Source organism: Mus musculus, chromosome 1 (genome assembly GCF_000001635.26).
Source record: "Mus musculus strain C57BL/6J chromosome 1, GRCm38.p6 C57BL/6J".
Taxonomy (NCBI): domain Eukaryota; kingdom Metazoa; phylum Chordata; class Mammalia; order Rodentia; family Muridae; genus Mus; species Mus musculus.
In genome coordinates, this window is record NC_000067.6 from 107,453,767 (window position 1) to 107,477,458 (window position 23,692).

A 23,692-nucleotide genomic window follows, 5' to 3' on the forward strand; every position below is an offset into this window, starting at 1 on the left:
GAGGTTAAGCCCATTATCATCATGGCAGTATCCAGGCAGGCATGGTGCAGGCAGAGCTGAGAGTTCTACATCTTCATCCAAAGGCTGCTAGTGGAAGATTTACGTCCAGGCAACTAGGGTGAGGATTTTATACCCACACCCACAGTGACACTCCCATTCCAACCAGGTCACACCTTCAGATGGTGCCACTCCCTGGTCCAAGGATATACAAATCATTACATTCCACTCACTGATCCCCATAGACTTGTTTAAAAACATGAGTCTATGGGGGCCATACTTAAACATAGCATAATGCAAAATGCATTTAGTCCAACTTTCAAAGTCCTCATAGTCTATAGCAGTTGCAACAATGTTAAAAGTCCAAAGTTCAAGGTCTCTACTGAGATTCCTTCAACTTAATTAACTGTAATCCCCAAAGCAAGGCAGGAAACCAGCTAGACAAACTCCAAACTCTGCATCTCCATGGCTGATGTCAAAGTGGTCTTCAGCTCTCCACTCCTTTTTCATCTTTGTTGACTGCAACAAACTGCTTTCTCCTGGGCTGGTTCCACTCTCTGTTAGCAGCTTTCCTCAGCATGTATCCCATGGCTCTGGCATCTTTATCATCTTTAAGTCTCCAAGGCAATTTCAATATTACAGCTTCTTGTTTCAGTGTCTGGGATTCCACTTGATCTTTTGGATTCCTCCTAAGGGCTGGCATCACTTCTCCATCTCTGCCCTCTGTAGCACTCTCAGCTCAGTTTGATCCACTCCACTTTGGCTGCTGTTCTTGACATCTCCAATACACTGGGGTGTTCCACTCCAACCAGGCTTCACCAATAGCCTCTCATAGGCTCTCTTCATGGTGCCAAGCATCAAATCCTTTCCCTGACCCCTTCAGATCTGGGCCATCAACTGCAGCTGAGGCTACACCTTCTCCAATGGCCTTCCATGACTTCTCACAGTGCCAAGCCTCAGCTGTTCTTCATGACACCTTCATGCCTTCAAAACCAGTACCACCTGGGTGACTCTTACACATTACCAAGTCCAGCTGCAGCACCGGGTACAACCTTGGCTATCTCTGGAAAACAGCTTCTTTGTGCTCCCAGAAAACAACTCCCAGATTTCAACTCAGTGATGCTGGTCTCTTCTTTATATATATATGTTTTTTATTACGTATTTTCCTCAATTACATTTCCAATGCTATCCCAAAAGTCTCCCACACCCTCCCACCCCCACTCCCCTACCCACCAATTCCCATTTTTTGGCCCTGGCATTCCCCTGTACTGGGGCATATAAAGTTTGCCTGTCCAGTGGGCCTCTCTTTCCAGTGATGGCCAACTAGGCCATCTTTTGATACATATGCAGCTAGAGTCAAGAGCTCTGGGGTATTGGTTAGTTCATAATGTTGCACCTACAGGGTTGCAGATCTCTTTAGCTCCTTGGATACTTTCTTTAGCTCCTCCATTGGGGGCCCTGTGATCCATCCAATAGTTGACTGTGAGCATCCACTTCTGTGTTTGCTAGGCTCCGGACTAGTCTCACAAGAGACAGCTATATCATAGCTGGTCTCTTCTTAATCATTGCTAATGTCTTAGCTCCAGCTAACCAGCATCAATTGTCCCAGTAGTTCCTTCCATTCTTAACTCTAGAGCCAGAGCCACATGGCTGAAGCTGCCACGTTCTGCTGCTTACAGTAACTAGAACATGATCCCCTTGTACTATTACATTATCACTAGCTTTATGTTTTCTAAATCCTTCACTGCCTAATCTTGGCTATCCTGGTTCTTGCTCTATAGATTGACCTTGAATGCAGAGATCAGCATGCCTGTCTCATGGGAATAAAGGTGTGTATCACCATGCCTGGTTCTAAATTCAGCAGGGTAGGATCTTGCCCCAAGGTCCCACTCCCTTAATCTGTTATTTCCTAGAACACAGGATTTTGTTCCATTTCACTTCCTGGTATGCCTTTAATACTGGAACCATATATTTTATATTTTGCCTTTCTAAGCTTGCTATGCTTGTTCAAACTTCTCTTTGTGAGACTTAACCAGAGAACAAAGTCTCTGTTGAGCTTTTTTGAAACTTCCTTTGTCAATGCAATTAATGCAATTAATCCAAGTCTCTTCACCTTAGCCTCAGGCAGACTTTTCAGACAAGCGTAAAAAGTAGCCACATTCTTCACCAAAATACCACAAAAACAGTCTTTATGCAACATTCTGAAATTCTTCTCCTTTGAAATCCCTTGGGCCAGGTCAACACAGTTCAAATTACTCCCAGCAACAAAGTCTTCCATATTCCTACTAGGATGACCCATTAAGCCCCATTTAAAGCATTCCACTGAGTTCTAAATCCAAAGTCCAAATATCCACATTCTTTCAAATAAAAGCATGGTCAGGCCTATCACAGCAATACCCCACTCCCGGTACCAACTTCTGTCTTATTTAGAGTTTTAATGTGAACAGACACCATGACCAAGGCAAGTCTTATAAAAAATAACATTTAATTGGGGTTGGCTTACAGGTTCAGAGGTTAAGTCCATTATTATCAAGGTGGGAGCATGGCAGTATTCAGGCAGGCATGGTGCAGGCAGAGCTGAGAGTTCTACATCTTCATCCAAAGGCTGCTAGTGGAAGACTGACTTCCAGGCAACTAGGGTGAGGATCTTATACCCACACCCACAGTGACACACCCATTTCAACCAGGTCATACCTATTCCAACAAGGCCACACCTTCAGATGGTGCCACTCTCCGGTCCAAGGATATACAAATCATCACAATATCTAATTCTCAAGTCTTGCATTGGTGTACAACCTGAATGACCATATAGAAAGGTATACCAAATCCACGAGAAAATATCTAGAAATGATCAGCAAATCATCAAATTGGAAGGACACAAAATCAACATCCTTTCTATATATATATCAAATAAATTCATTATTTACAGATTAAGTCCATTTGCAATAGAAAATCTCCACAATATTTTTCACAGAAATAGAAAAAATATATAAAATTTATATAGAACCACAAAAGACCAGGCATAGCCAAAACAACCTCTAAGCCCAAAAAACAAAGTTGGAAAAAATATTGTTCCAGACTTTAAAGTATATTACAGAGCTATACTAATAAAAACAGAATAGTATTGGCATAAAAATAGACATACAGACAAATGGACCAGAACACCTAAACATAAGTGCATACAGCTATCGCCATCTAATATTTGATAAAGCTGCTAAATACATACACTGGAGAAACAGCATCTTCATTAATGCTGCTAGGAAAACTGCATGTCCACATATAGAAGAATATAATTAGAACAATATCTATCACTCTTCACAAAAATCAACCCCAAGTAGGTCAAAGGCCTCAATGGAAACACTGAAACAGGTGGAAGAAAAGATAGGCAGTGTCCTAGTTGATACAGGTGTGGGGAGGACTTCCTGAATAGGACCACCTTTTCTCAGGAGCTAACTCCAACATTTTTTTTGTTGTTGTTAAAAACAGACTTCATAAAACTAAAAAGTTTCTGAAACAACTGAGTGAAAGGGCAGCCCATTGAATGGGGAAGAAACTTTTTCAGTTGCAAACCTAAGAGAGAGATTTAGCATCTAGAATATATGAATATATGAAATATCTAAGAAATGTCTCAGCCTGGTCCAAACACACTGGCTCTCTTGGGATAATCAAGGTTCATTGGTGAATGGTATGAACAAATCCTAGGTCCGTTTTGTTGGTTTCCATGCTGCTAACATCTACATATGAGTCCAGATCACCTCTGCATCCCACATCTCCAGAGTAATCTGTCACTATATGCTTTCCCAGTGGAAGTAGTTTTCAGCCTGGATCTGATTTGAAAAAGAAGCATGGCCACAGGACAAATATTTAGAATATATTTAGGTATTATGCTGGTTTAGTAGAGTGAGAATCAGTTTTAAGAATATCAAGAGATGCACATATATAAAAATTCATATAGATAATTAACAATCTTGAAGATCTAAATCCCATGCATCTTTAAATATGATAGTTCCTGTAAACAACCCCAGTTAAACAGAAACAAATACACACAAAGTAAAAGAAAACAATAAAAAGAGAAAACATAAAGGAAAATAAAAAGCGTAAAAGAATGAAAAAGAAATGGAAGTATAAAGAGTATAAAGCAGACTGATTGGGAAGAAGAAAGTAGTTGAAAAGGGTCAGTAAGGGTGGAAAAGACAGGTCGATGGGGGTTGACAATTACCAAAAAAGACCATGCACAGAAAGTCAAAATGAAATTCAGTACTTATAATCAATATATGTTAATAAACCATTTAAAATTATTATAATGCATAAATTAGGGCATTGTAAGTAGAAGTCACCAATTGGAGTCAGAAGAGAATCAGATGCAAAAGCTAGAGATCATTTGATGAATACCAGTTCTAGGGGTATGATATGCACTGCTCTGTGCCATTAGAACTCCCAGACAGATTATCTGGACCATGGCTCTGCCTGCCTTCTCAAGGAGACCTTCTGTGGCCTGAGGAACATCCAGGTTAGACCCCTTCCCAATCAATCCCCTGCCTATTGAAGGTCAGCTTAAGAACACAATCAACAGGAACAGGGCAATATGACAACACCGGACCTCAGCTATCGTACTACAGCTAGCCCTGGATATCCTAACACACTAAGTCCATATCAAACAGAGGGCAGATATTCAAAACATATTTAAAAACTCAAGAAACTAGACATCAACCATTCAAATAAACCAATTTAAAATTGAAGCACAGATCTAAACAGAAAACGTTCAACATAGGAATCTCTAATGACCAAGAAGCACGTAAAGAAATATCTAATATCCTTGGTCATCAGAGAAATGAAAAACAAAACAACTCTGAGATTCCATCTTACACTCATCAGAATGGCTAAGTTCAAAAACCTAAAGCGACAGCCTGTATTGGTGAGAATGTGGAGCAAGGAGAGTACTACATTTCTAGTAAGTTGCAAATTTGCATAACCCCTTTGGAAATCTATTTGGTGGTTTCTCAGAAAACTGGTCATACTTCTACCTAAAGACCCAGAGATACTGCTCCTGGCCATATACCTAAAACATGCTCCACCAACCATAAGGACATTTGTTCAACTATGTTCGTAGCAGCTTTTTTTTTTTTTTTTTTTGACAGAAACCTAAAACAAGTTAGATGTCTCTCAACCCTAGAAAAAGGGTTAATTACCACCATTATCACCAATGGATAAAGAAAATGTGGTACATCTACACAATGGAAAACTACTCAGCTATTAAAAAGAAGGACATCATTAAATTTGCAGGCAACTGAATGGAGCTATTCTGTACTTACTTATAAGTGGATATCAGCCATAAAGTACAGGATAACCATGCTATTATCCAGACCTAGAGAAGCTAAGTAACACAGAGGGCCCAAGAGAGGTTCCTTGAATTTCACTCAGAAGGGGAAATACAACAGACATTGGAGGTGGATGGAGGAAGGGAATTGGGTGGTAGAGGGCGTGGGGAGGGGAACAGGGGTGTGAATGAGGTGTGGCAAGAGGGTTAGGAGAGAGAAGAAAACTCAGTTGTGGGGTTGGGGGCAGTGATCACTAGGATGAGCCAGAAACATGGGACAGGGGAGTCTTCCAAGAGTATATGGGGGTGACCTTACCTGACACTTCTAGCATCTAGGGATTTGTAGACCGAAGTGGCCACCTCTTGTAGTCACTGGTAGGACTTCCAGTAGGGGGATACCAACTCACTCACAAAACCACTGACCCACAATTTTCCGGCCTACAAGATGTGCAAGTATAAAGAGAACAGAGTTTGAGGAAATGGCCAACCAATGATTGGCCCAACTTGAGACCCATCCCATGGGAGAGTGTCAACACTCGACACTCTTAATGATACTCTGCTATTCTTGCAGACAGGAGCCTAGCATAATTTTCTTCAGAGAGGCTTCATCCAGCAGCTGATGGAAACACATCCAACATTATGTGGAGTTTGGGGAGCCTTGTGGAAGAGGGGGAGAAGGATTGAGGGAGCTAGAGTGGTCAAGGACACCACAAGAAGACCTACAGAATCAACTCACCTGTGTCCATGGGGGCTTACAGAGATTGAATCACCAACCAGGGAGTATGGACTGGACCTAAGCCACCTACACATTTCTAGCAGATGTGCAGCTTGGTCTTTGTGTGGGCCCTGTAACAATTGGATCAGGGGCTATCTCTTACTCTATTGCCTGCCTTTGGATTCCCTTCCCCAGCTGGACTGCCTTGTCTTGCCTCAGTGGGTGAAGATATGCATTGTCTTGAGGCGACTTGCTGTGCTAGGGTGTATTCGGGGAGGGGGCTTCCCTTTCTCTCATGAGAAGGGAAGGGGGTAAGTGTTGGTAATACACTGAGAGTAAGACTCGGAGAAGAAGAGGGGCTACTGTGATCAGGATGTAAAGTGAATGAATGAATGAATAAATAGATAAAATAACCTCTTAGTTGCAAGAATACACCCACTCACTATTAGCTATTAATTAGGCTTTATAGATAATAGACATTACTCCTAGCTATTAATATCCTTAAAGATAATAAATATTATGAGCTAGAAAAACAGGTAAAATGTTCTCATGTGACTTACTATCCTTGATGAGAGGGAATCTCATAAGGTATCATCTAGATGAAAAGCTATGGACAATTAATGTCTGCTGGGAGGAAGCCATTCTTTTCAGGGACAAGCTTCTGATGTATTATCTAACCCTAAGTAGTCAGCCCTAAATTATATATGTAAACAGCATTAAACATACTGAGTGTGTAGCAAGAATAAATATCATAAAAAGTCAAGAATTGAAGAGAGAGTAAGGGAGCAATGTGTGTAAGTGCTTGGAAGGAGAAACAAACTAGAAGAAAAGAAAGGATACAGTTTCAGTGTAGTCTTAGGAAAAGTAGACATGGACATAAAAATAAGTAACTAAAGGAAACTGTTGTGGATGGGCCTGGTACTGTTTGTATGTTGATGCTAATTCTGCTCTCCTGGGAGGGGCTGTCAACACTGAATGAGTCATACTCAGGTTACTTCTTGTGAACCAATCTCCTAATGAACAAAGAAGGCAATCACTGGGTGAGTAGGCGGGACTTCCGGGTTGGAGAGGGAAAGAGAGGAAGCAGGAGATAGTTGGAGATAGTTGGGTATTTTTTTTTTTTTTGGACAGAGATAGCGACAGGGCAAGATGTAGATACTAGTGTCTCCCAGTTTCAGTGGCAGATCCGTCATTTGCCGGTAGAGGGTTTAGATTTAATAAGGCTTACAAGATTAGGATTTTAGTTGTTGTGCCCAGTGATTGAGTTACTGTCATTTGTGAACTAAATTTGTGTTGTGTTTTCTTTCATGGGGCAGATCATCAGAGTTTAAGAGAGAAAGGCATGGCAGCAAAGTGTAGACTAGCCTGAGGTGTACCACAAAGGCCGTGGAGAATTTGAAGCATAGGGTTAGCATGGCAGTGAGCCGCCAGTGGGAATTTAGTGAGCTGGGTGGAAACATTTTGGACCAGAGAGTCTCCACAAGATAAAAACAGGTCGGCCATAGCCTGCCAGTGCATGGAAGGCCATGCCCCTGGGGCAACACCTAGGAGCATAATCAGATTATATTGTATAAAAAATCTATTTCCAGTTTTTAAAAAAAGTGAGATTTTCTTAGGGAAATTTTCCTATTCTATGTGTTTCCTGGAATGATTACGTTGTTATGGTTCCTTGTTATTATATACTTGTTTCTTATTTTATTCTTTTCAAAAATCCCTGGTCTAATTAACCTACCCATTCCTCATGATATCATGGTTTAAAGAACAAGAAAAGATGAACTGGCAGACACTTGTCACATCAAGCAATAGTGACAGCAACACAGTACCGGTAAGAAGAACACATGCTCCACTATGTTCATAGCAGCCTTGTTTATAATAGCCAGAAGCTGGAAAGAACCCAGATGCCCCTCAACAGAGGAATGGATACAGAAAATGTGGTACATTTACACAATGGAATACTACTCAGCTATTAAAAAATGAATTTATGAAATTCCTAGGCAAATGGATGGACCTGGAGGGTATCATCCTGAGTGAAGTAACCCAATCACAAAGGAACTCACACAATATGTACTCACTGATAAGTGGATAATAGCCCAGAAACTTAGGATACCCAAGATATAAGATACAACTTGCCAAACGCATGAAATTCAAGAAGAACGAAGACCAAAGTGTGGACACTTTACCCTTTCTTAGAAATGGGAACAAAACACCCATAGAAGGAGTTACAGAGACAAAATTTGGAAGTGTGACGAAAGGATGGACCATCTAGTGACTGCCATATGCAGGGATCCATCCCATAATCAGCTTCCAAATGCTGACACCATTGCATACACCAGCAAGATATCGCTGAAAGGACCCAGATATAGCTGTCTCTTGTGAGATTATGCCGGGGCCTAGCAAACACAGAAGTGGATGATCACAGTCAGCTATTGGATGGGTCACATGGCCCCTAATGGAGGAGCTAGAGAAATTACCCAAGGAGCTATAGGGAACTGCAACTCTATAGGTGGAACAACAATATGAACTAACCAGTACCCCGGAGCTCTTGTCTTTAGCTGCATATGTATCAAAAGATGGCCTAGTCGGCCATCACTGCAAAGAGAGGCCCATTGGACTTGCAAACTTTATATGCCCCAGTACAGGGGAACGCCAGGGCCAAAAAGGGGGAGTGGGTGGGTAGGAGATTGGGGGGGGTGGGTATGGGTGACCTTTGGGATAGCATTGAAAATGTAAATGAGGAAAATACCTAATTTAAAAAAAAAAAGAAAAGATGAACTGGCAGACACTTGTCACATCAAGCAATAGTGACAGCAACACAGACTCTTGGTCCTTGGAGACTCCTTGTTAGAGCTGTAGCAAGAGTGGAAAAGGTCATTCTTTAAAAACAGAGGAGGTAGGTTAAAATCCTCTATGCTGTTAAGCAAACTATATATTCCTCCATTTTGAATTGGGCTTGACAGCTTAGCTGCCTTTAGTTCAGAGCCCTGTTTTCATAGTTTCAACTGGTCATCTGTTCCCAACTCACTGAATCCTTGTCTGTTTTCAGTGAGAGTGAAACAAGAGGCTGCAGTGGATGGGGAACTTGAATGAAGAGGAATCAGCACTGGATGTCCACCAATGCACAGTGTATAGCATTAGAAGTGTGCAGTCAAGGCTTGGTGTTCTGAGACAGGAGACAGCCTTCTCCCCCTTCCCCTCTCCTTTCTGAGTTCTGTGATCCTATGTGGAAGATATACTCTCTTCTAACTCAGTGTCTTCATTTGTAGAGTACGATTGTCTAATAGTGAATCTGAAAGAATAGCCGACAGCTAAAATGAGAAAATTTGCATGTTCTAAATGCCCAGTAAGCAACATCAGTATTGCTTTTTTTCACTGAGTAAAATTGCATTTGTTACAGAATAGATTCAATGGCGATGCATTGAAATCAATGTGGTTTTACACACACACACACACACACACACAACAATGCAAGGTCATTCTTCATTTTAATATGGTTTTGGTTTTTATATACATGTAAATATGTATTAGATGTACATAATATGTGAAAATAACAAACTTTACTTTTTTATTGGATATTTTTCTTTATTTACAGTTCAAATACTTTCTCCTTTCCAGGTCTTCCTTTCAGAAACATTCTATAAAATTTCCCCTTCCCCTGCCTTTATGAGGGTTCTCCCCCACCCACCCACTCTGGTCTTCCTGCTCTGTCATTCCCTTATACCGGGACATCGAATACCCTCAGGCCCAAGGGCCTCTCTTCCTACTGATCCCAACAAGGCCATCCTCTGCCACATATGCAGCCTGAGCCCTATGGCTCCATGTGTACTCTTTGGTTGGTGGTCCACTCTCAGGGAGCTCATGGGGATATGGCCTGTTGACACTGCTGCTACCTCCATGGGGCTGCAGACCCCCTCAGTTCCTTCAGTTCCTTCTCCAACTCCTCCACTGGGGACCCCTCACTCAGTCCAATGGTTGGTCACAAGCATCCACTTTTGTATTTGTCAGGCTCTGGCAGAGGCTCTCAGGAGACAGCTATAATAGGCTTCTGTCAGCAATCACTTCCCGGTATCTACAATAGCTTCTGGGTTTGGTGACAGCATATGGGAATGGTTAATATCCACTTATCATTGAGTGCATACCATGTGCGTTCTTTTGTGACTGAGTTACCTCACTCAGGATGATTATTTTCAAGTTCCATCCATTTGCCTGTAAATTTCATTGAAGTCATTGTTTTTTTTTTCCATTTTTTATTAGGTATTTAGCTCATTTACATTTCCAATGCTATACCAAAAGTCCCCCATACCCACCCACTCCCACTCCCCTACCCACCCACTCCCCCTTTTTGGCCCTGGCGTTCCCCTGTACTGGGGCATATAAAGTTTGCAAGTCCAATGGGCCTCTCTTTGCAGTGATGGCCGACTAGGCCATCTTTTGATACATATGCAGCTAGAGTCAAGAGCTCCGGGGTACTGGTTAGTTCATAATGTTGTTCCACCTATAGGGTTGCAGATCCCTTTAGCTCCTTGGGTACTTTCTCTAGCTCCTCCATTGGGAGCCCTGTGACCCATCCAATAGCTGACTGTGATCATCCACTTCTGTGTTTGCTAGGCCCCGGCATAGTCTCACAAGAGACAGCTACATCTGGGTCCTTTCGATAAAATCTTGCTAGTGTATGCAATGTTGTCAGCGTTTGGATTCTGATTATGGGGAAGTCATTGTTTTTAACAGCTGATTACTATTCCATTATGTAAACGTACCACATTTTCTCTATCCATTCCTCTGTTGAGAAATATCTGGGTTCTTTTTTATTACTGTTTATTTATTTATTTTTTACTTTATTTACATTTCAAGTGTTATTCCCTGACCTAGTTCCCCCCTCCCGTAAACCCCTCCCATCTCCCCTCCCCCTGCTTCTATGAGGGTGTTCCTCCACCTACCCAAGCACTCCCACCTCCCTACCCTCGATTCTCCTACACTGGTGCATGTATCTAGCCTTCCTTCATAGGACCAAGGACCTCTCCTTCCACTGATGCCTGATAATGCCCTACTCTGCTACACATGCAGATGGAGCCCTGTGTACTCCTTGGTTGTTGGCTTAGTCCCTGGGAGCTCTGGATGGTCTGGTTGGTTGATATAGTTCTGACTATGGGGTTGCAAACTCCTTCTGCTCCTTCAGTCTTTTCTTTAACTCCTCCATTGAGGACCCCACACTGGATTCTTTCCAGGTTCTGGGTATTATAAATATGGCTGCTATGAACATAGTGGAGCATGTGTCCTTATTACATGTTGGACCATCTTTTGGGTATATGCCCAGGAGTGGTATAGCTGGGTCCTCAGGTACTACTATGCCCAATTTTTTGAGAAATCGCCAAACTGACTTTCACAGTACCAGCTTACAATCCCACCAGCAATGGAGGAATGTTCCTCTCTCTCCACATCCTTACCAGCATCTGCTGTCACCTGAGTTTTTTATCTTAGCCATTCTGGCTGGTGTGAGGTGGAATCTCAGGGTTGTTTTGATTTGCTTTTCCTTGATGACTAAGTATGGTAAACATTTTTAATGGTGGAGGTGTTTCTCCACCATTAGAATTTCCTCAGTTGAGGATTAAATGTTTCATTCTGTACCCCATTTTTAATAGAGTTATTTGGTTCTCTGAAGTCTAACTTTTTGCGTTCTTTTTATATATTGGATATTAGACCTCTATTGGATGTGGGATTGGTAAAAATCTTTTCCCAATCTGTTGTTTGCCATTTTGTCCTATTGACAGTGTCCTTTGCCTTACAGAAGCTTTGCGATTTTATGAGGTTCCATTTGTTGATTCTTGATCTCAGAGCATATACTGTTGGTGTTCTGTTCAGGAAATTTCCTCCCATGTCCTTGTGTTCAAGGCTCTTTCCCACTTTCACTTCTATTAGATTCAGTACATCTGGTTTTATATGGAGGTCCTTGATCTGCTTGGACTTGAGCTTTGTACAAGCAGGTAAGAATGGATCAATTTGCATTCTTCCACATGCTGACCACCAGTTGAAACAGCACCATTTGATAAAAATGCTGTTTTTCCCACCACTGGATGGTTTTAGCCTCTTTGTCAAAGATAGAAGTTATCATGATTATGTGGGTTCATTTCTGGGTCTTCAATTCTGTTCCATTGATCTACCTACCTGTCACTGTACCAAGCAGTTTTTATCACTATTGCTTTATAATACAGCTTGAGGTCAGGGATGGTGATTCCCCCAGAAATTATTTTATTTTTGAGAATAGTTTTTGCTATTCTGGGTTTTTTGTTGCTCTAAATTAATTTGCAAATTGCTCTTCTAACTCTATGAAGAATTGATTTGGAATTCTGATGGGAATTGCATTGAATCTGTAGATTACTTTGGGCAAGATGGCCATTTTTACTATATTAATCCTGCCAATCAATGAGCATGGGAGATCTTTCCATCTTCTGAGGTCTTCTTCAATTTCATCCTTCAAACTTGAAGTTCATGTACAGATGTTTTACTTGTTTGGTTATAGGCACACCAAGATATTTTATATTATTTGTAACTATTATGAAGGATGTCATTTTCCTAATTTTCTAATTAGCCCCCTTATCCTTTGAATTTAGGAAGGCTACTGATTAGTTTGAATTAATTTTATATCCAGCCACTTTGATGAAGTTGTTTGTCAGGTTTAGAAGTTCTTTGGTGAAATGTTTGCGGTCACCTAAGTATACTATCATATCAACTGCAAATAGTGATATTTTTACTTCTTCATTTTCAACTTGTATCCTTTTGACCTCCTTTTGTTGTCAAATTGCTCTGGCTAGGACTTTGAGTACTGTATTGAATAGGTAGGGAGAGAATGGGCAGCCTTGTCTAGTTCCTGATTTTAGTGTGATTGCTTCAAGTTTCTCTCCATTTAGTTTGATGTTGACTACTGGTTTGCTGTATACTGCTGTCATTATGTTTAGGTATGAGCCTTAAATTCCTGATCTTTCCAAGTTTTTTTTTAAGAAAGAAATCCACTATCTCAGAAGGTTGGTGCTATTACCATCTTTCCCTGGGTGAACTTTTCCTACAGCGTCCTCATCTACTCAGCATGCAACACCCTGCCTCCCTCCTTGCTTTTTTTAAGGCATTTTTATTAGATATTTTCTTCATTTACATTTCAAATGTTATCCCCAAAGCCCCCTATACCCTCCCCCCATCCTGCCCAACCCATCTACTTCTGCTTCCTGACCCTGGCATTCCCCTGTAATGGGGCATATGATCTTCACAATACCACTATTGCATATGCCAGAAAAATTTTGCTGAAAGGACCCTGATATAGCTGTCTCTTGTGAGGCTATACCAATGCCTGGCAAATACAGAAGTGGATGCTCACAGTCATCTCTTGGATGGAACACAGGGCCCCTAATGAAGGAGCTAGAGAAAGTACTCAAGGAGCTGAAGGGGTCTGCAACCCTATAGGAGAAACAACAATATGAACTAACCAGTACCCTCCACAGCTGTGTCTCCCTCCCTGTTTTAAGTGCTTTGTGTTTGTGTGTGTGTGTGTGTGTGTGTGTGTGTGTGTGTGTGTGTGTGTGAACATTCTCTGTTGGCTGCATTGGATACCTGGATGAAGTAATTTACCTTGGGAACATAATCCATCTCTAGATGTCTTCCTAACATCATACATGATGAGCTGTATAGTTTCTCTTCTAAAATTTTGATAACCCAGGTAAGCTGTACTTAAACTTCTTTATTATTTCTCCTTTAATAATCTTAGGAGAAAGTCATTACTGTTGAATTGCCTTAGAATCAGGCACGTTTTCATAGTTCTTCCCTTTGTAGTAAAATCCTAAGCTTCCACTCCCATGTGTAGCTTGATTTTATAAGGTCCACTGTCATTTCAGTATAGATCTGTAAAAAGGACTATTGAATTTCTTTCCCATTTAACTGTATTTCTCTGCTACTTACATATCTCAAGGGACATTGATGAAATAAAAAGGTCTTAACTCTGCCTCTTTGCTTTTTATATCTTTGAAATTTTTCTTCTTTTCTTTAGCTTTGTGGCTTGGACACCTGAGTTGGATTTTAAGTATGTTCAATGGGTGTTAGCTAGTACTTTGTTGAAAGAGATTGCTCATGAAAAAGACAAAATGTGCCCTTATTGATAGAAAAATTAAGGCATAGTACTTAAATCTACAGTGATAAAACAAAAAGTTCAAGTTCTTAGGGAATATACAAGAAATGACTTAATTCCACCAGGGTGGCTAATAAACACATAGAGATAAGATTTTTGTGAGTTAAATGAACAAAACCACGAAACTATTCTGCATATAAATTGCATCTATGTACTAAATTACTTAAGAAATCAACCATTTCTGGTTTATATACTATATGAATTGTGTGCCCAGTGCTTAGACTCTTTTTGGAGCACAATAGGAAACTGGGCTATATTAGTGTTTTGTAGTCATTTAATGAAATCTTTTAGTGTGTTCTAAAAGTAATTTAGTGATTTTCCATGAGTACTTAATGATGTTCCCATTTACCTATTTAGTATGCATTTGTATATATGTGTTTTTGGAGAAGGCACACACACGTAAAGGTGTGTGTGTGGAGAGGTGAGAGAAAATCTTGGGTGTGGTCAGTGTCCCTTTGCATGCCTGGCTCTAGCAGGTAGGATTTAAATTGTCAGGCTTGAGGCCAGACATTTACGTTAATCATCTTGCCAGCCCAGTATTTATTTTTTAAAAAAAGAAGTTAAGAAAAGGTATGCTATTTGTGGAAATATGACTTCTTTAATGAAAACTTCATTCTGTTTGCCATTTCTATTGTGGACTACAATTATAATTCTCTGAAGGTATGCTTTAAAAGCACCCCCCCCCGGCAGCCAGACATCTGCTTTCTATGATACTGTATTGATTTTGCTCAAAGTTGGTTCTTCAGTGGGTTTGAAGCTTTCTTTGAATATGATATTTTCCCAGGATGCTTCTTTGCTGAAAGAACAACTGCCCATTCATCATGCCTACCCTAGAACTTAGGTTCATAAGAAGCATTCCTGCTTTCCTGGCTTTTAAATGCCAATTATATGCTCTCATAGACAGAGAGAATGTGTAACATATTTATAAATGCATGATATGTTTAATTTTTGTAATATCACATATAGTTATTATTATTATTAATTATTATTATGTTGGAGGTGTCCCATGTCCACTCTGCCACAATGCTCGGGCCACTGGTTGAGGCTGAACTTGGGACTTTTGACTGAGTTTGCCCCATGCCAGCACTGGGCAGGTGTCAGGTTATGTGAAGCCTCTGGACATTGCTCCAGGGGTAAGGTAGTCTGAGGTCCCAGGGAGTGCCAGAGCTCACTTGGGGGTTCCCAGGCCTGCAATGAACATCTGTTTCTCAGGGTCTTGAGCACCCAGGCACCACTGGATGCTGTAGAAGGTCTGAGAATGGAGTGGGAGCCTGCAGGCTGGATCTAGTTCAAGGGTGAAGGGGAAAAGAGGAGAGATCTCTGGCTGTGTCCTGCAGGGAGGAGAGAGTCCTTGGTTTGATTGGTGGGTGGCCTGGCATCCTTGAGGCCATGGCTGGGAGCACTAAGAGGCCTTCTGCAGTAGAAGGCAGCTGGCTCCTTAGATGAAGGCCTGTTCCATTGCTCCCATGGCGCATCCAGATGAAAAGAGACAATTCATGGTTTTAAAGCATTTACTGTCATGGCAGAGAGTGGTGATGAGTGAAACTGTACCCCACTTTCTCAGGGACGGCCTGAGGTTAAATGCCTTTGCAGGGAGGAGTGTCTGGGAAAGAGAGTTTATTGGCTAAGCCTCTAGGCCTTTAGGTACCTCATTAAAATGGAGATCTGTCTTGAGGCTGTGGTCAAGTCTTCTACCTGTGGAGAGGCTTGGGATGCTACTCCCAAGGACTGATGGCCACAGACCTCTCTATGGGGATTGGAGGTGGGGGTGGGTGGTGGGGAGGGTTGTGGGGGTTGTAGCTATGTGACAAGAGCCATGGGCCCAGGAGCATAGCAAAACACCTACTGTTCCTTGCAGGGATAATCCCTGCAGTGTCACGGGGTTTCAAGCCTGTGCTCCACCACAGAACAGGCTCCCTATCACAGCCCACTGCCCCACATATTATAATTGTAAAATAACATTCAGTTAATTACATAGATCATGTTTCCCTATGTCTCTTGAATCTACCCATGAAAATGGTGTCTTCTAATGCCCTTTTCAGCTGTACCTTTGCTAACCTTTTGTATACATATTTAAAATAACTTCACTGTGCAAGAAAATGTGCATGGTCCTGTGAGAATATTTCATTCTCAGAGGATCATGGAAGAGCAAATGTCAGGTGCTGAGTCCCGCTGTTCCTGGGATTATGGACAGTTTTGGACTGACCAAGAAGAATGCTGCATAACTCCTGATGAAAAACATCTGAAGGTATTAACTGGCCACTTGACACAGTTTGGGAGCCAACAGTGATTTTGTGGCTTGTGTATGGCATTGGGGAAATATTTGCACGTAACCCAAATAGAAGATCCACGAAAGGCACAAGGGTGTGAAGATGGTGAGGGCCAGGAAGCTAAAACTGGTAATAAGGCAACATGATTCTCTTCCCAGTCATGACTTCTGAATGAGCCTTTCAAATGGATTCTTTCTAGTGTTACAGAGAACATGTCTATCATTGTCTATATTCCTAGAATAAAGCAAGGGTTCTATGGGGGCAGAACTAAGACCAGCTGAGGAACATGCAAGTACTGAAAGCACTTTCCACCTCTTCTTTTCAGGTTAGGTTTTGTCTAGTAAATTAGGAAGAATAACGCTAGGTAGTGAATCTGGAAATTAAGATTTTGATTCGGATTTGGGACTTTTCTAGCTGTCCAGACCCAAGCAACTCTGTAGTCCTGCCAATAACTAGTGCCATCTCTGTTTTTCCACTTGCAGAACATACATGGAGATAGATCTGAGACTAGATGACACAGAGACCAAGAGTAAAACCAAGTATTATTACTCAAAAAAAAAAAAAAACCCAGCAAATAAAGCATAGCAATAAAATGACCCTTAATGACATCCATCTACACATATAGATCAGTGCCTTGTTCAGGCATCACCAGAGGAGCTTCCTCCCATATCAGATCATAACAAATACAAATACCTTTGGCCAGGTATTATGTGAGAGTGACTTCCTTGTATGTTTCTCCAGCAGTAACTAGAGGCCCAGAAGTCAGAAAATACCAGCTTCAGCTTCTCCCCCATCTCAGACTGCATTTTCTCATCCCTGGAGCCATGTTTTGGCACTTCCCTGAAGCTCAGCTGCAGTGTGAGATAAGCGCAGTCAAACTCCCCATGTTTTTCCTCCCCAGTGGCCATGCTCAATGGAGAGGCAAACGTGGGTCCACATCCCATAACTTGTGTGCTTGTAGATCTCATCACTTTGTCAGGTGAGTCATTCCAAGGGTACCTGTTCCCTATAATGCAGTAATTTCTCAGTCTCCACCATCTCATAATTCAGATGTATTCATAATAACTTTAGGTAGGATACAGTAATAACATTTTGATAGAACTGAAAAATAGTGGTATAGAATAAAGTACATAGTGTGCAATTAAACACTTACTAGTCACTTGGAGATTTCCCATTCATTATTTTGCATGTTCTTTGTCTTACAAGGCACACCCAGAATTTATTATACATTCCTTCCATTGCCTTAGCTGACATCTGAGTCATTAGTTTCCAAATTAAGTAATGCTGAGAACAGCTAAAGAAGTACAGAAGACAAGAAATGCTGGTCCAGCCAAGGCATTAAAGATGAATGAATGAATGAATGAATGAATGAATGAATCGATGAACCAATGGAGTGAGGTGGGAAGCAGGGATGATGTACACTTTGTTGTACTAGTCTATGTTGTTCAAAGATTTAAACTCTCTGATTCTCATTTCAGCATTTAGCGTGTTTTTCCTCTTGGTCCTGTTTTAAAATCCTTTCACCTGGTAACCCTTAGTTGGTGGCAGAGGGGCAATAGAAGGAAGGGAGACATCCATTTACAAACTACTTTCCATAAGAGTAATATTTCAAGGTTCTAAGGTTATTTTTTTTAGATGGCACACACAGAAGCCATGCATCAAAGCACCCTGCTTCAATTCAAGTGGATCATACAAAAAAAACAGTCTCAGGAGCTGAAAGCTATTAGCAAGTTCCCCTCCCTAAGCTGTCCTTGCCAGGTACATACTTGTGGAGGGTGTGTCAATCAGAGCTGCTGAAGGGAAGATTGCTGGCCATGAAACGTCATCTCTGCTGCTTACCAACCAGTAAAATGATGAACTTTAATTCGCTTCAATGTTTTATGGTGCCTTGGGAATCACAAGGAACACATACTCTTGGTAAAAGAAACCTACTAGAATAATTTTTAAGTCTTTTCACAAATTAATTTAGTAAATGTATGGATTTGTCTCTGAGAAATTACATAGATTATGGTGTTTCTTGAAGTCAACAATGGATTATGCCAACATGTGTGTGGTCAACTTGTTTCTTCCACTAGGATTTTTTCTTCCTAAAATTCAATTCTGATTCTGACATTGTCCCTGTACTTGAAGTTCAGTGTTATTTGGACAATGTGGAGTTTTAATTTTGTCTAGCCACTTACTACTTTATTGCTCCAGTTCTGTATTGATACTCCAAACATTATGTCACCTTACCCTGTGATCATACTCAAGTCTGTCTTCTGACTGGGTCCCTCTGCCATGTATCACTTTCCTATTCTATTTCCTTCACCGGGGTTATTTCTGCTTCTCCTTGAAGGGAAAATGTGTTCTGAGCACAATCAAAATTTACTGTTTACACATACTGTTACACATCCGTTGAAATGTTGCTCAACTATACTGAGTAGCACTTAGCTTATTGAAGAATAAAGACACATTGTTTTTCCTATAATATGGTAGAGCCTAGCTTTAATTATAAAATGTTTGTTGGATATGTAAGCACACTAAAATCTATAAAATAGCTGCTAAATGTATGGCCACATTTGAATGTTTTGTTAATGTATTTTGTTTTAAAGAGCATAGAATCTGGCTTAATAGAAGAAAATACAATAGAATTAAAAATTGGGTTAGCATTTCTACTTCCTCAAAACTGATTCACATGTGAGCTGTATATAGATGAGCCAAAAGTCCAGTGTCTTAACCACCATCTACCACAATACAACATTTTCTAACATCCAAAGACTGACATTATAAATAGAATTATATTTGTCTAGTAAAGAAAAGGAAAATACCAAGTGAGGGAAAGTGATAAACAGAGGCTGGGAGACATGAATGAGAGAAAGAGTGAGATGGAAGATGGTAGGGAGGGTGGAAAGACAAGAAATAGTAATGTGTCTGTGTGAAACACAAAAGAATTTAGCCCCAAAACAATTGAAAAAGCAAAAAAGAAATTATAATTTTCAATAAGATTATAATTATCCCTAAAAAACTGTTTTTTTTTAAAACAGCAACAACAAAACAACAATAGATTCTAGGAGATAGCATAAAGACAGATATATTCATTTCAAATAAAAGTTATATATTTTAAAATTCTAAAATATATGGAGACTACATAGAGATGTACAAGCACCATAAAAAGAAATAATAGCATATTTTCATATTTTTTGCACGATTGGTTTCAAAATTTATTTCTTTTTACTTAAGAAATATTACTATTTACCAACATTTACATTTTGAATGCTAAATCTTGTACATCATTTACACTGCAAAGTGAATTTATTTTTATTTCTATCACCTATGTGTATCTGGTGTGTCTGCATATAGTTCTTGTGAGGGCCAGAAGGGGCTGCCAGATCTGTTGGTGCTGAATTCAGTCAGTAGTGAACCACCTGATGTGGGTGCTAGGACCCTGATTCAGGTCCTTTGAAAAAACAAGAAGTAATCTTTACTGAGCCACCACTTCTCCATTATTTATTTTAATTTGTCACATACCTGAATCATTACAAGAGTAAATGAAAGAATCCTGGAGTGATGGAAAACATCTGTAGTTCCAGGGGTGCAGAGGCAGGAAGATTGAGAACTCTAGGCCAGCCTTGAGCATATATTAAAACACCAAAACCAAATCCAACTCAACCCAATCAAATCAAACCACTAAGTATCAAACCAAATCAAACAAAACCAAATAAATAGATAAATAAGTAAATAGTTTAAAATATAGAAAACAAACAAATTAAACAAACCATAACCAAAGTAGAAAGCACACTGATAAAATCAGAAAGTTGATAAGCAGGATCCGCTCTCGGGGTGGAAAAAACCCAGCACCATCCACAGAGTCCAGCCTCCAACCCTACAGCGAAGAGTTCCATTGCTAAGGGGAGCTTGGCTCCCTTACCCAGCCATCATTACTCAGGAAATGTGGAGGCTGCCCCAGGCTGGTTCTGTACAGTCCTGTCCTGGCAGAGGTATGCTGAATCTCTGTTTTAAGAAAATGTTGGCAAAAGATGAAAATAAAATTTTGACATGAGATGTTATGAATTAATCTTTTTGATCTTCACATTTAAAAACTGACAAGGGGTGATGTAGAAAATATGCCAAAAATAATGAATAGAACATTAAATTGAACCCATAACGTTCCCACCTGGAGCTCTTTCAGATTGAAATACTTTAGAGACCAAAGGATCTGGAGAAAACCTTTCTAGTACATTTTTTTCTTTCCTGAATAACTAAGCGATCACAGCAAGAGAGAGGTAGGGTACAATACAGTCAGGACACAGTAGTAAAGTTTCCCTCTGGGATGGGTATTCTACTTAAGATGCTTTCATCATACTTCTCAATGATCAATCACCTTGTCTCATGAAGATGGCCATCACTCTACCTCATAATCAGAAAGATTGGGGAGAAAGATCATGATGCGTCTGAATAAACTGTGCATTTCTCCTGAGTAACATATTCTTATTGAGTCTATGTCAGAAAAAGAGGAGATTATTTGTGTGTGTGAGATATGTTTTGGCTTTCTTAGTCTCTAGTTACATCACCATGCACAGAAGTGAAGACTTTCTAAAGACCCAGCTATTTATTTATTTATTTATTTACATTCCAAATGTTGACCCCCTTTCCAGTCTAGAGGTGATACCTTCAGGTTTCATCTCCCTGTATTGGGCATTTGGGCTAAAGCCATCTCCATTGAGTCCTGTGGACCTCTTACATCCCAGGTCTCTGGGACTTTCTAGCAGCCTCTGTTCTCCCTCCCCCACAACTGTTCTCCCTCCCCCACAACTGCATATTTTCATTCATTCTCTTGGCCCTCTGGGCTTCTTTCCCATACCTGATCCTGCCAGAATCCTTTTGGATGATGCTGGCTTGTGTATTCCTTCTTCTTTTTTCTTTTTCTTTTTCTTTTTCTTTTTCTTTTTCTTTTTCTTTTTCTTTTTCTTTTTCTTTTTCTTTTTCTTTTTCTTTTTCTTTTTCTTTTTCTTTTTCTTTTTCTTTTTCTTTTTCTTTTCTTTTTCTTTTTCTTTTTCTTTTTCTTTTTCTTTTTCTTTTTCTTTTTCTTTTTCTTTTTCCCTTTCTCTTTTTCTTTCTTTTCTTTCTTTCTTTCTTTCTTTCTTTTTCTTCTTTTTTTCTTTCTTTTTTTTGTTTTTTTGTTTTTTGTTTTTTGTTTTTTGATACAGGATTTCTCTGTGTAGTCCTGGATGTCCTGGAACTTACTCTGTAGACCAAGCTGGCCTTGAACTCAGAAATCCACCTGCCTCTGCCTCCCAAGTGCTGGGATTAAAGGCATTTGCCACTTGTTAAGACAGTTGTACTATTTCTGATTTTTTTAACTGTAGGTATTTAGAGCTATAAGCAAGACAGCCATTGATTTACTAAATCAGAATAATCCCTACCAACAACCTAAAAATGTTTCTTCTCACACCCACAGATATATATAATGATCACCCTCACCATGAAAAATTCTCTTTTCAATAGAGACCACAGCAATCAAAATGCAGAGTTGTGGAGCCCAGTCCCTTTGGCTTCATCTTCAAAACACTTCCTCACATAAGGCTTAAGGATCACTGCAGGAGATGGCGCACAAAGATTGTAAGAGCCAGAGGATCATGTAGTTTGTTTGTTGAGATTGTGTCTCCTAGCAATGTCAGAAGCTACATCTATAAAGTCTCAACAACATGACTGCCCAAACATGAACTGAACAAGAATGAGAACAGGGGACATACGAAGGGAGATGGGGAAAAGTCTACAAGACTACATAAAGAACTATAGGAAACTGCATAAAGCTGGAGGAGAATCAGGGTCTTCCCTAGGGAAGAGCACACCAATTGGTTGTCTATTGCTAAATGGTCAGCCCTAAATGCCTTCATAAAATAACATTATATGAATTCAACAGATTATAGCAATATCTATGCATGTAACAACAACTAGTGAGAGAAGACCATTAATTTGTTGGAGAGAAAAGAAGGGTATATGAAAGTGTTTGAAGGGAACAAAGTTAAAGAGAGATATTGTAATTAAATTATAATTTCAAAAAGAAAAGGAAAAAGAAAAATGTTTGTTTGCTGGAAGATAGACAAATAGAAGAATAGAGACCAGAATCTTAAAATGTTTCTGTTGTGGGGAGAGCAAAAGGCAAAAGGACTTAATATTAGTAAACACCAACAGTTTCTGAGAATTAAATACTGCACTCAGGCTTCATGAAGTAAATGTTTAAACTCAAAAAAGACACATAGCACAAAACAAATGTCTCTGTTCTGAAAGAATATCCTTTTTCCAGTGTACTTTCTCTGCGGGCTTTTGTTAGAGACCCATGAAGGCTGTTCACCCTTCCCTATAAAGGACACACAGCACATACATACATGCATAAACACATATACACAGACACACATGCATGAATACACATGTACAAATATATACAGAGAAATACACATGCATGGATACATGTATGTACACATACATGTGCAAATGTGCGCCTAGGCACACGCACCTTTTCAGATTTTGACCTTCCATATATCTTTAAACTGCTCATGATTCCCAGTAGTAGTGGCTCTCAAACTTGTCCTAGTGTCAGGGCACCTGAACATGAAGATCTTCTGTGTAACATATCCTGTGTTTAATCCAGTATACACTCCAGGAAAACCAGATACAGAGGGATGTTTGTGCTTACCCAGATACCATACACCATATTTGTAAGGGGAGATTCTGTCGATAAGGTCTTGTTCCCCAGTTGATTCTTGACTTCTCAATAAATAAGGCCAGGGAGCAATTGCTGGACCGAAGGTACAGGTGGGATTTCCGGGTTTCAGGAGGCAAAGGAGATGCAGGGAGGGTGAGAGCCTTTCCTGTTATGCTTTGGACCGAGTAGAAAGCAGCAGTCATGCAAGGTTTCGGGCAGCTAGGTCCTAACCTCTGCTACAGGAGGAGGGCTAGGGATGTTGACAGAGGCTACCTGATGCAAGTCATTAAGTTTAGGATGGAGGGAGGAGAGACACAGGTGTAAATTGGTATGGCATGCCTTTCCAGGTGGGAGGTATCTGTGCCTAGAAATTGTGCCATGAAAGGTGAGCTATAAAGTGACTAGCTGAGTGTGTGCCCTTTATCTGCAGATTCAAGGGTCTCAGATAAGGCTGGTAACACAACAGCTCCCAGAGCAAGGGTCTCAGGAGTATGCTGGTGAATTGGTTAACTCGTGAAGCAAAGGCAGGTAGAAAGAAAGG